The 14,238-nt window shown below is 29.9% G+C and overlaps 2 protein-coding genes across 4 annotated transcripts in view; both read right to left on the reverse strand.

Annotated features, from left to right (window-relative positions):
* Nca (neurocalcin homolog) overlaps positions 1–14,238 on the reverse strand; it is a 166,709-nt gene that overhangs the window by 87,065 nt on the left and 65,406 nt on the right. The gene's annotated exons all lie outside the window — the stretch shown is intronic.
* LOC105428118 (neuronal calcium sensor 2) overlaps positions 1–14,238 on the reverse strand; it is a 154,249-nt gene that overhangs the window by 75,285 nt on the left and 64,726 nt on the right. The window lies entirely within an intron of this gene.

Consider the following 14,238-nt stretch of genomic DNA (forward strand, 5'->3'; position numbering starts at 1 on the left):
AGAAACGGGGCGAAAGCGGCGGAGCGAGGTCTCTCTCTCCCCGAGACTGATCCTGCGTGTTGAACGACGAGCGGCCTCCGCTGCCGCCGCCGCCGCCGCCGCCGCCGCCGCCGCCGCCGCCGCCGCCGCCGCCGCCGCTACCGCCCCCTCTCTCCCACCCCTCGCCCCCACCGCAGTAAGACTCCTCATGGCCTCCGCCGTTCCCTTCTCCTTTCCAACCGCCCTCATCAAGTTGCCTCTCGTTCCGATCTCCCTTGCGTTCCGCAAAAGCTCCCACCTCCTACCGGAGTGTGCCTGTGTCTGTGTGTGTCTGTGTGTGTCTGTGTGTGCTTTTCTCTACGTTCCTTCTCGTCCAGTCTATCGTTCTGTCGCTGCCGCTATCTCTGTCGTTCGCGCCCGCATGGCGTTACGTGTCTTCCGCCACTCTTCGGCACCTCCTACCGGAGTTTCGTTCTCCACCACTTTCCGTCACATCTGCCACCATCGGCGCGGCGCGAGGCGACGCGACGTTAATCGCCGTTAGATGTATGGAGATCGAGGCGAACGAGATCGTTGTCATACGATCCCATCGATCGTATCAATTACGAGAGCGCAAAGTCGTTTGGTTGAATAAACTCGTCGACATCGCGCAAAAATGTCGTGAAAAATGTTGTGAATATATATTCATCATCGATTTAAAAATAAATAAAAATATAAACTCGTTTATTTTGCACAGCAAAATGAGGGACTTAGCCGCCGAATTCCAAAGCAAATAAGATAAAAACATACGATAATAAATAAATTTATATAATATTAATTTATATAATATTGAAGATTAACGTTTCGAATTTTAATTTTCATCAATATAATAAAAAAATTAAGGAAAAATCGTAAAACGTACAAAACAAAAAAATAAAACAATCAATGTTCTAATATATCTAATATATGATATATCGTGGTACAATTAAAAAAGATGAACAGAGTGATGTATAGACAACTCGAATAAATAATATTTTTGAATAATAATGTAAATAATGTAAAACACGCGTTTATGTCATGGAATATCTCATCATAAAACATACACATAAAATATCATAATCCCTTTCTATCATAAAGTTAACATTAATGTTTAAAGAAGCTGATTATTCTGCAAGCGTTGTGTTCAATGACTTATGCGCATTTCTATTTCTGATCACGCGTACAGTAATAAAAATAAAAAAAAAAAAAAATAGAACGCGCTTATTGAATTATTGATTTTAAGTTATATACGTAAATATTATAAATGTATATGTATGCGCTTACGTACATTATACTACCGGTATACTCGTTAAACTAATTTCATGTACTTACATTACACGTGAAACGTAAAATTTTCTCTTCACAAGTTTATATTTAATAAAATCTCATTTGAAATATATAATTTTGAATTAAATTTTCGTTGCTGCAAATACGAAGAAATATGTCACACATCACAAATCACATTTTCATTATTAAAAGTAAATGTGGAAATCGCTCGATATTGGATATTTGTTATCAAAATAATTTATTATCAAAATTACATTATCCAAATCTGAATTTGCTCAAAATTTCAACGACATTATGTAATTCATATTTTAAAACACGATTATAAAACAGAAGTATCGATTCAAAATTAGATACTACAGAACTATCAAAATTTACTAAAAAATATTTGCAAAATTTTAAGGCTTTAAATTTTTATATTTTTAAAGAATAGTAATATATTCTTTTTCTTGTATGTATTTACTTCTTTTAAAATCATAGTTGAAAGGTCAAAGTAACATATGCTAAATTTTTAAGAATCAAAATAACATGCTATTTTTTTTAGAATTGAAAGTTAAGTCATTTTTTGAACATTTGCCATTTGCAATACAAAGCAAAACATTTCTCTCTCAAAAAAAAAAAAAATATAATATAGATTATTTCGAATCTCGAAATCATTTATCTACATTAACTCTCAGTTCACATGCTATCTTTCAATCTTTCAAAGTAGAGCAAAATTTGCATCCTATATATACATTTTATTTCCAGGAAATAAAATGTAAAAATTTGATTTATATGATATTAAATTTCACGTTGTCTTTTCTCGATATTAATAAATATAAATAATGCACAATGATGTCTATTCGTTAACATTTTTTACGACAAAAATCAAAATAAAAACCAACTGAAATAAATACATAACTTTTCGGAGTTATTCTGGTACTATACCAGTACTTTATTTTACATTATGGAATCAATGTGTAATTTTATATAATAATTAATAAATAAAAATCTTATTTTACTTGTATCATCAACTGTTTGTATTTTTAATAAAAATTTAATTTTTATTTACAGACGTTACAAATAATCTCCATATCGCAATAAAATTTACATAAATAATCTTAAGAACTTACTCATATAAAAAAAATTGTGATTTTTCATCAATATTTCTTAATTACATTTTCCACCATTAGAGCACACTTATTTATTTAAACAATCTTTAACCTCTCCAGACTTTAAACCGTGGCAAAATTTTTTTACATTACTTTTAAATGCGACCTAGAATAAACCATAATTTTTTCATAATTATTCCATAAGTAAAAATAAATGTAATATAACCTTAAAGGAGAATCCCCCCAAGAGAAGGGGGACAGGAATTAAAAATTATTTGACGAGAAGTAAGATGTTAATTAGTCCTATATTGCAGGTAGTAAAAAAATGGATATCCACTGTCGGAAAAATAATGATTGGAGAACTTATTCTGCGCATGACTTTGCGCCGACGCTAACCAGCGAGAAATTCATCGCGATTTCGCTATAACGAAGATAAACGTGTGTCGTAAATCACTGATGTAATATCGTAAATCTTGTAAACGAGATAACAAACATATAGATTAATTATAAACACAATGCAGATGCAATCAATGTGCAACTAATTTTCAAAAACTCTATTAAAGGCCGCTTAATTACGTTGTTGTGCATCTAGATAATTATGTATATAATTACTTAAACAAGAATTATCATAATTCACGCATGAGCACATGTCCATAGACATCCATATTCTAAATTCACTTTCCTCAAATAAACGTGAGTTGAAGTGAGAATACGAGTCATAAAAATAAACGTTGTTTCGGGAAAACATGTTTTTTGGTTTGCACGAGCAATTTTAAAAATGAAATCCTTACATTTCATAAATAAATTTTAGATGACATCCGATATATTGAATTCAAAAAGATTTTTAGATTTATATATTTCCATACTATACTTGTTTATATATCACTTTTATTTATTTTATATTCGTATACTTTCTCTATGCGGATACATGATTTATTTACGATATCTGACGTAGGACAAGAGCGACATCGCTTCATTTCGAGTCTTTCGAAACGTTACACGTCACGTTTCGTTACATAATATCAAAAGTCAAATTGTTCAGGGCGCAATGTGGATTCTCGCACAAATATATCTATCTCGCTCTACCAAAAATCGATTGTCGAGCTACACGTCGCGGCTACACACGGGGCTACAATTTCGTGTGGAAAGTCCAAATAGTCACGCCACTTGTTCCGTAACGGGTCAACAGAGCTGAAAACGGATTCGAATGATAGAACTCGAGTCATCGTGCGATGTAATTAATATCGATTAACGCTTCGCTTCGCTGGTGAACTCCAAATGATAACGTGAGTTTGAGCCGCAACCTGCGGACAACAACTACCGCGCGCGGTACCGCCGCGCGGAAAAAAGAACGCGACAAACGTAATTTTTCACCAAGCAAACGCGTGCGAACGTTTGTGAAGAAAGATCAAAGATCACATACAGACATACACGCACAATGAGCATTTTTACTGTCGTTTGAGTTGATGATTATAATTTAATCGGTGCAAGCCTTGTTGAGATATGAAAAAAATAAGCTTCGTTTCGACGAGAGATATATTAGATAATTAGAACCATGGAGTCCTCGCCGCATTCCACGCGAGCTTTTCCGCGCGCGTGAATTTGACAACGACACATTATAAATGTTCCTCGATATGCCGGATATCTTGTTTCATCTCAAAATAAATTTAATAACCCAAGTTCAATAGATTTTTCTCGTTATGTCTTATAAATTTGTTAATATCGTTTAAAAATTACCTATATTACCCATCTTGAAAGTTTAATATTTATTAATAGCAACTTGATGATGCGATGATGAATTTTCGATATTGTAAATAAAAATTAATTAACAATTTTTTTTAACTTGTAAATTTCTCTATTGATTTAAATTTCGATCGTTTCTTACATATTCGTTTCTTGTCAAATACAATAAAAAATCAACTTCGAATTAATATTCATAATTAATAACACAATTAGTGTTATTTATTTATTTATTCTATTATTAGCTTAGAATAGTAATTTAGGGATCCATTTCGTGGCATAAAAAAAGAACATTTAATTAATTATTCGTTTGCGTGTGTGTTGTGTGTGCGTCCATTCTTATATAAATATAAAAGTAAGAAATAGTCAGAGAAAATAAAACTAGAATATCCTGAACAGACGCAAAGGAAGGAAATAGTAAAGTAGAAAGGTGTTTTACGAAATAAAAAACGTGAATGAAAAACAAAGAAAAAGATTTATCATAAACAACAGAATGCTGGTGAAATAAAATTAGCCCTACACAGAAATGTCGAAAAGAATTTCGCAGAAAAAATAAAATTTAAAGCTTAAAAATACAAGAAACAAATAATAATGTAATATTAAATGCAAAAATTTATCTTATTGTTATCTTATTTTTATCTTATTTTATTCTCATTATATTATCTTATATTATCTTATATTATCTTATACTACTAAAATACACAACATAACATGTAGTTTTTAACAATTGTGTAAAAACACAAAGACTCTTAATTGCATATTATTAATCAGAAATTTATACGCAGCCAAAATATTTGTCTAACTACTAATATGTGTGGGTTTACCTTGATTACCTGTCACGTATCGAAATATTCGTAATTTTCTACTTTCAATTAAAGCTGTCGCAGAGAGTAGTTTTAAATTGCTTCTACGTTAATATGACGCAACCTTGCATCCGTCGCAACAATCTATCTGGCCATAACTCGGCTTGCCAAAAAATAGGGACGCGCATCGTTCTTCTCGAGCGACCTTTTAATTTTCTGCATCAACGATTGTCGATCGCACGAGAGGAAAGTAGAGGATCTGCGTTATGTCGTGTGTGAATTCGTATTGAGAGAGAATGCGACGTATCGTTGTGTGTGTGTTTTTTTGTTTGTGTGTGTGTGTGTGTGTGTGTACGGTTCTTATTTGACATGACATGCTCGTGTGTGGGGAAAAAAACTTTTAGCATTTATAGAGAAAATACGAAGGAACGTTCAACGGGTAAAAAAAAATATTGTTGCATTTATGACATGATATACACAAGCAGCGTAATTGTTTACACTTTTTTAATATTTATTGTCGTGTCGTGTCGTATCGATCGCGTTATGAAATTTTTTAACGCGGCAAATAATTCATAATAATTGGACGAATATAAAATGTGTCAATTCTAGCTGCAATTTGAAAATTTTATAGAGAAAGAGTAGTAAGTATATTTACTATAATTGTAATTTTTTATGAACAAATATCATAAAATTATATTCAGGTATATTCAAAATATATTTCTTATTATCTATTGACGTTGATTAAAATCAAACACACAATAGATTATTCATTATCAGTACAAAATAAGTTTGGCACCGATTTGTTATCTGTTTTTTGTTAGTTTATTAAAAAAAATTAACAAATCGTCATCTTCTTGATTTTGTCTTATCCTTCTTTTTGCTATATATTTGCTATATATTTGCAATCAACTATTATTGACAAGTTTATTATTAATAAGAAATTCTAAATATCATATAGATAATTCATTATTTCTATATTTCTATAAGAATATTATGTTATTCGTTCTGAACACCTCGTTTATACTTTTCAGAGATTCAACGATAAAAATGAACGAAATATAGATCTTAAATTCTTTTAATTCAATACTGACAATTTCTTTAAACCATTAATTTCTGTTTATTAAAGTTTCATATTACTCTAAATAATTTTTAATAGAACAATCAACAAAATATGATGCAAACTCTTTTAATTAAAGCACTAGTGAATAGTTTTTCTTCAAGCTTAAATATAATTCTGTCAATGATTATTTCAATTACGCAATTAGCGATAATATACTAAATTAATTAATATTTTAATCAACACTTTCTCCCCTTTTTTTCATATTTAGTTAATTTAATTAGCATAATAGCCCTCACGTGACGCATTATATTTCGCGCATCATCGAAAAGAGCATAAAAATATCACGCTTATTTTCCAGCAATAAAAACTTTGTTTCCCTCTATTAAATTTCTGGCTAAATGCCAGATAGTCAGCAGGAACGCTAAAAGATAGGTATAATCTTATAGATATAACCAGAAAATCGAAGAAAGGTCTATATACAAAATAAGCCTATACAACGATCGATATCAAAAAGAGACGTGAAATTGATTAATTAAGATTAATTAGGATTTAAAATGTTTTTCCAGATAATTTTTTCGCGTTGTTTGTATTTAGTATAACATCACGTTTCTCCACATTTTCCAAATTATAGATCGCGCGTTTCCCATATCTCGGATAATCGGACAGGCAGACTAGATGATCCACCTGCTAGATTAGCATAGGCGCCATAGGACCCATCACTAATCGTTCGTACCGCGACTGCAATTAGTCGATGCATTAATAAAGATACACAGAGGTAGGTGGAAACACGCAAAAAGATTATTATCTATCACAGTTTGAATAAGTAGAAATATCCCACTACTGGAGATGAATAAATTTACTATATATAATTTAATATATCATAATTCAATAACTAAAACGATAACGTTTAAATAATTAATAATTTCAAATTAACATACTTGATAAAGTATACTTGATAAAATTAAAAGATATTTAAAAAATTAGTAAAAATTTAATATTCAGCTCCAACTTAAATCGAATTAAGTTTTGAAGAATAGTAGCATTGCATTTCATTTTAAATTAAATTGCATTAATTATATAATATATTAAAATTTTATATATATATATATATATATATATATATAGAAAATAGAAGATTATTAAATTTTATGTTGCAAATACTTAATTATTATTATATTTCATTACTAAATCTTTTGTTATTATAAGATTTATCTCGTTTATAAACAATTAGTGCCTAAAAATAATTTATACTTATAATATATATAACAAGTTTTGGCTAAGAAAAAGCATATATTTTACTATTAAATATTATTAGAAATATTCTTTTGCTGGCACTCTGCTAAATAATATTTCATCTATATATCCTTCAACAAAAAGAAATTTATTTCATAATAAAAAGATATTTATTCATATTAATAATTAATGTGGTACTAAAGTATATAAAATTGTATTTATACATTTCCTACTTTGAACCAATAATTTCGCTGTTACTATCGTATATTCGCAAGTAGTTTACGAATCATCCATCCATTAAAAAGCAGAAATGAAATTTTCACTTATTCGATATTCGGACAGCGTATCGTCATCGTGAAATTTATAAACTGAAAAGCTGTTTCATTTCCTGCTTTTTTATAATGTTAAATCATAATCACCAATAAAATGTAATATAACTATTTCATTTACGTGTGTCTATATGTGCGTTGAAATCTTTTACTTGAAAAAATTAATTTATATCACAGAAAATTTAAGCGCGATGGAATATAAAATAGGTTAAATTTCACATACGTTTGTTACTGTACTAGATTTAAAGTAGACTTCTATTTTTGTAAGTATAATCGAATATAGCTTCGAGTCATTTCGAAAAGGAAATGTACATCAATATTTCAGTAAAATGGGTCACGATGAAATGACAAGTCCTTTTTTCCATAGGAACATAGAACTGAAAAAAAAAAAATCAAATAAATCACGTTTGTATGAATTGTCGCGATTGACAATGATAGAAAATTGAGAACTGTAGAAAGTCAAATATGCTATAAAAAAAAAGACAAATTTTTCTACTGTTACGCAAAACCGCCTTTTCTGTATTCGTATCATGATTCAAAATGCACAATTTATTCAAATATTCAGGCCGATAAAACAATCGCAACTGTAAAAGCGTTTGGCTGTGATGTATGTTTATAATGCCATCACAAATTATTCATTGAAATTTAAATTAGCGATTTAATTCTCGTCGAAATCATTCAACAGAAACTCTTCGCCAACTAATTTCAAAAAAGAAATTAATATTTCCCATATAATTGATATAACTTCTTACAAATCTATAATAGTCTCCACAATGAATTCAGAAAAGCTAACGTAAGAAATCGATCGTGATTCGAACTTGGGATCCTTTGTTTTTTATGACAGTTTTGTTTTATGACTTCTTCCGATAACTATTTCCGAATTTTACCAATTAGCCTTATGGCTTTTATATATATATATTAAACTCTTTGATGAAAGTCTCAACAGACTAAAATAATATTTATCATACTTAAAAACACAATTAAATTAAAATTGATTTTTTAAAATAATTTGTGCACATATCGTTAATCTTTATTGGTAATATTTTATACATATTTATTTATTGGATATTTATATAATCAAATCACAATAATAAAAAAATGTTTTTAATATCAAATTTCTAGCCATCAATATTGTACTGTTTCTTCGATATGAAAACTGTATACAATAGTTTACAATTTTGACGAGTTTTATATGTATATATAAATCAATGTTAAATGTAAATCGGAAATGTCGTCGAAAATTTTATAATCTTTTCTCTTGAAACAATTAAAACTACAAACGCAAAAACGAAAAGTACGTCACGATAATCTTTCTTAGCCCGAGATGTCGGCCAGTTGAATAATAAATATTGTCTACTTTTGCAAACAATATAAAAAACTCCGGTAAGGATCAAGAATACAAACATTGTTGAAACAGTAAACTATACATGGTACTTCTCAATTTTTCATTCTCTAGATGAAATAGTATGCTACCTGTAAAAAATACAAACAAATGTACTTCGTTTTCTCTCTCGTCGCCATTAGTTTCTTTTGTATTATTTTAATGTACATTATGAAATGTCTGTTATTTAAAACGTTATATAAGTCATATAAGAAACAAACATTAATAATACAAAACTTTTATATTGCTTTATAAATTTAAATCAATTTTTCTTGGTACAAATTTGTCTAAACGCATTATTTTTTGATATTCATAAACTTATAACATCAATTTATAATTTTCTGAGATTAACGTTTGATGAAAAGAGTTGTGAGCATAATTAAAAGATATAATTAAAAACATACAGCTAAAAATAAATATAACGCCCTTATTTAGGTCTGGAATCACTAAAAATGTTTATCTGGTGTAACTCTGGAATTATACTTCGAAATGAAATATTCGCAAAAGAGATCGAAGAGATAAAATATTCGCAATTCACAAAAAATTCATCTTTAGAACATAATAAATTCTATCGATGCATCTCATGACAAATGTATCTCGCGAATGTGTTCGCTACAACGGGTGTAAAAAAAAATTCTACAATTTTGCCATGTGGCAAATCGATACATTGTCAATACGTAACGATGAAAAAAATGTGTTCTGGCAAATAAGGCTTAACACTCGATTTAATCCGGCATAACGAATGAATTATTCATCGCAAAGTTTATCGATGACAGAATTGTTCCAACGGTAAGAAATCGCCCGAGGCGATTTGCATTGTAACTCGGTTACACGAACCGTGTCGCTCCAGTTAAAGCTTTAAATATACCGGCCGAAATAGCGTGCGATACGTACGACGCATACCTGATTCGCGTTACCGCGATCGTTATTATTGCACGCCGTACACGTTAATGATAACGCTAAGAAATATTATATAAAGCATGACCTTTACATTTCTCCCGTTGGACGATTCGATTTTAATTACCTTCGTGATATCTAAAAAAAAAAAGTAGAATAAAAAATTCCATTTTACTACACCCCAAAAGTTTGTTTTCTGTATTTTTACTTGGTTATCATTGTTGTTATTATTATTATTATTATTATTATTATTATTATTATTGCGAATAAAATAATTCGCAGATAAACTAATGCGAAACATTCAACGGTGCTTTTTGCTTTTTCTTTTTCCTTTTTCCCATTTAACTTAAAAGCTTTAAAGTTAGAGTCCGGCGCATCTTTTAATCAATTGCGTTACGTATCAAAAATATCCATAATATCCATAATATAAAAATTTGTATGGCTCGCGCGGCAAAAGGTCGTTGGAAATGCACGTGAATAAATTCGATATGCGACTTAATTGTTACCACAAAGCAACGGCCACGGCAAAAACGCACGCCACGACCTTTCACATTTTTCAATCTCGAAATAAAATCCACAGATTTATCTGTACTACCTGCTGTACGCAATACGCGTACTTGAGTTATAATTTCGTTTAAGAACAGTGATCGTACCATAATAAAGAATACACACACACACACACGCGCGCGCGTGTGGGTGTGTGTAAAAAAATATTTATTTCAATAACTACATAGAGTTATAGCAATCAATCAAAATACAACTAATCGAAATGGAATTGTTATCGATTTTTTAGTAAAAAAAATACCAAAATACGATTAAATATTTGATGAATTTTGTAATTATCGGATATATCTATCATTTAAAAAAAAGACTATTTAATATCTAATTTCCTTCTTTTAAGTCCCATAAATATTTAAACCAATAAACCAATAATTTCTTCTTACAAAGTAATTTTTTCGTGTTAATATAAATTAAAAGAAATTATGAAAAAAACTTAATAAAATCAATTTTTTTTTATTAAGATCAAAGTTAGCTACTAGTACGTTGTATCACGGATTATCATATAATGAACTGTCATATCACATTAAATAGCATGTTATGATAAAATAGCATCTCATTTCGCCCTTATCTAATCGCTCCACTTACTACTTTTTTATGACGACCGTCCAATTTACTGTTAACGATCTTACAAGTCATAATGATGTCGTAGAGTCAGGTCTAGGTTTTAAAGCAGGATTTTAAGGGCGACGCCTTGCCTCACTCTCGTGTCTAAATACGCAGCATATAGATATACAGGCAATCTCAAAGGTCGCCTCAATTTCTTTGAAGCGGATATGAAAGCAGCAATGATGGGAGTAAAATTTTAGTATATTTCTGAGAGATATATTTCTCTTTCTTTTTAAGAATCTTTCTAAGAGTATATTTCTTAAAAAACTCAAACATAATTATTAATATTTAAAAAAATTTTTAATCAACATCAAATTTTGTTTTTATAAAATTAGCACTTTATGCGTATGCACCTTTAGCACCTCCACAATTTAAATCGTTAGTGTGAAATAGCCTTTAATTAAAACTAATTAAACTTAATAGTTATATTGATTAAAAATATTGATTCTTTATAAATAATAAATTTACACAATTTAACAATTGTATAAATTATGATAGATAAAATATCACGCAAAGCGATTATATAATAAAACTCAAAAATGCTTAAGAGTCCATTAACAGCTGTGATAATTGTATTTTTTCAATTTCTTTCACTTTAAACTCGTATAGCCATTTCGATTAATACTATTTTATATAAAAACGTGCCATTTTGTACCTCTCTTTGAAACTCAGTCTCGGGGAATTCTATTAAAACAACGTAACAGAGACAATGGCTAATTTCATCCTTTTAAATTACCCTTTATTGTATTTTAATTTCGTCATTAAACTCTCTTCATATTTTCATAGTAATCACTATTCTTTTTAAATTTCGCAGCTGATAGGCAGTTATTAAAATATGTTTACTTCAATCCAACACTTCAATTATTTAAATTGTAAAATTTAAAAACAATAAATAATTTTAATAGATAACTCTGATACAGAGAAAGATTATAGAAATCACTATATAAAAGATGAAACTGTAATTTTCAAAAATTTACTCATTTGTAATGTCTTTTTGCTATTTGTTCCTTAAGTTCCTTATGCACTCATAAGATATTAGACGCATCAATAACATCATTACTTTAAAATTATCTCAATTATTATGGTTTTAAATTTAAATTGTCAGTCAATAAATATAATCATGCAATTGACCTTCTAAATTAATATCAAAAGTCATAAAGTTATTTAAAAAAAACTTGGCAATCCATTCTTTAGAGTCGATATTCAAAAAGCGTACATCTTCATACACAAAAAAGAAGTAATTTAAATCAAGATTACATATTCTCATATATAAAAGCAAGAATATTATAATTTTCTTAGAAAGAGTTTAATTTTGATTTAAATAAAATAAATAATATATCTGCATCAATAGAAATTCAATCAAATCAAAACTAAAAGTTTAAGAAGATTATAATATTTTTGCCTACATCTGAGAGAATATTTATCTTGATTTCAGACTAATTTTTTTTCCGTTTTTACGAGATTTTTTTGTATCGCGCCGTTGTGCATTACACATTTAAATTAAATGCGCCATCAGATTAGCGTGTCGTTCGAAACTGCGCCGAGCGGAGATAACGGAATAAGTGCAATCCGGTTGCGAGAACCTTGACGCGTAAGAAGAAATTAAGATCATCGCGGATAATAATCAGTGGAAAAAGATTTCGTGCTCGCGTGTCGCACGAAGCGAAAAAGAAAAGGCAGACTTATTCTCTATATCTTGCTACAATTTGGAGACTCTCATGGATAACTTTAGACGTCGCCCCGCGAATAATATATTGGCGACAAAACAAAACTCACTTTTTATCTTGTATGCATTCTACGTTGCATAGTACAATATACATATGCCCAGCATTTTTTTTATTTGTTCAAATTCTATCATTAGATGTGATCAGATAAGAATCTCGCTCTCCCCCCACCCCCCTCTTCTCTCTCTCTCTCTCTCTCTCTCTCTCTCTCTCTCTCTCTCTCTCTCTCTCTCTCTGAACAATATTTCTATTTAATTACATATAATGGTAAGAACAGATATATTTAACAATTTATTCATCTGCCATAAATATTGGAAAATAAAATATAAAACAAATATTATATTAAATCTTTGGCTTCTTCATGTATATAATTTTTCTCATAAACTAAAAATATTTATCATATTCGGAATAAACATCTCTCGCATTCAATTTTAAATCATACTTTCGAAGCGATATATCGCTCACAATTATTTTTCTTTTACACACTTCTATCTATCGTTTTCCTCGACGTTGTTTTCAAAACGTTCAATAGATAACAATGACATACCGCGGAAGCCATGATATGTGACAAATGCAACGTTCAAATATTCCATTTAAAATATCCATTTAAAATTCCAAATTACGTCAGACAATGTGTAATTTAACAATTGTAATTCTCCTGAAATATTATCTATATTTCCCCTGAACGTTCATAAACATTGGTAGCACGGTAGGGAAATTGAATCTTTACACTGCATGAACATCTATCACTAGATTCTAGTAGACAAAGACAGCGCCGTATTCGTAATGCTATATAATACGTCAAAACGAGTGTAATCGATAACACGAAGTAAAATACAATATATAGCTGCTTATAGCTAGAAATCTACGTATATTGCGACCGTCAGTTTCCAAGTATCGTGTTCTCTAATAATTTACGGTATTTTTGTATGGTAAAAAAATAAATGTTAATATTAATAATGATAATGATAAAATTTATCCACTAAAAAGACAAATTTTAAAAGCCATCGAACCATTCCTCCTCCTTCCGTCGAAATATTCACGGTGATTTTTTTCGGTAATTTTTTAATGCACAGCAATATTATTGCGACATCACGAATTCCGTTTTAAACATATTCCAGGCGGAAAAACATTTTCCATGATCAAATGAGACTTTTAGTGTGCGCATTGATCCGTACAATGAAAATTTTTTACCCATTGCAGCTATCAATTGAGATCTTTGATTTCTGTTGACGCCGTTGAAAAATGTCTATAACAGCCGGAATCGAACCGTATATATCAGTCATAAGATAAATCATTCCAACACGTGTACATGTGCGTGTGCAATCGTAATGGTGGTCGATGCCGATTTTCCAAGAAAGATTATATTTCAATCGCACATTTAATATTAAATCGGATTCCTCTCATTTCGCATATACTTCGAACGTTCTGAATAGTAAATTATAGAAAAAGTAAAAATGAAATTGGAAAGCCACAAAACTATCGGGGTCTTACGCGGTTAGATATTTACGTAAAAATAATGATGTTTCATT

Source organism: Pogonomyrmex barbatus, unplaced genomic scaffold, assembly GCF_055798465.1.
Source record: "Pogonomyrmex barbatus isolate J1 unplaced genomic scaffold, ASM5579846v1 scaffold15, whole genome shotgun sequence".
Classification (NCBI taxonomy): Eukaryota; Metazoa; Arthropoda; class Insecta; order Hymenoptera; family Formicidae; genus Pogonomyrmex; species Pogonomyrmex barbatus.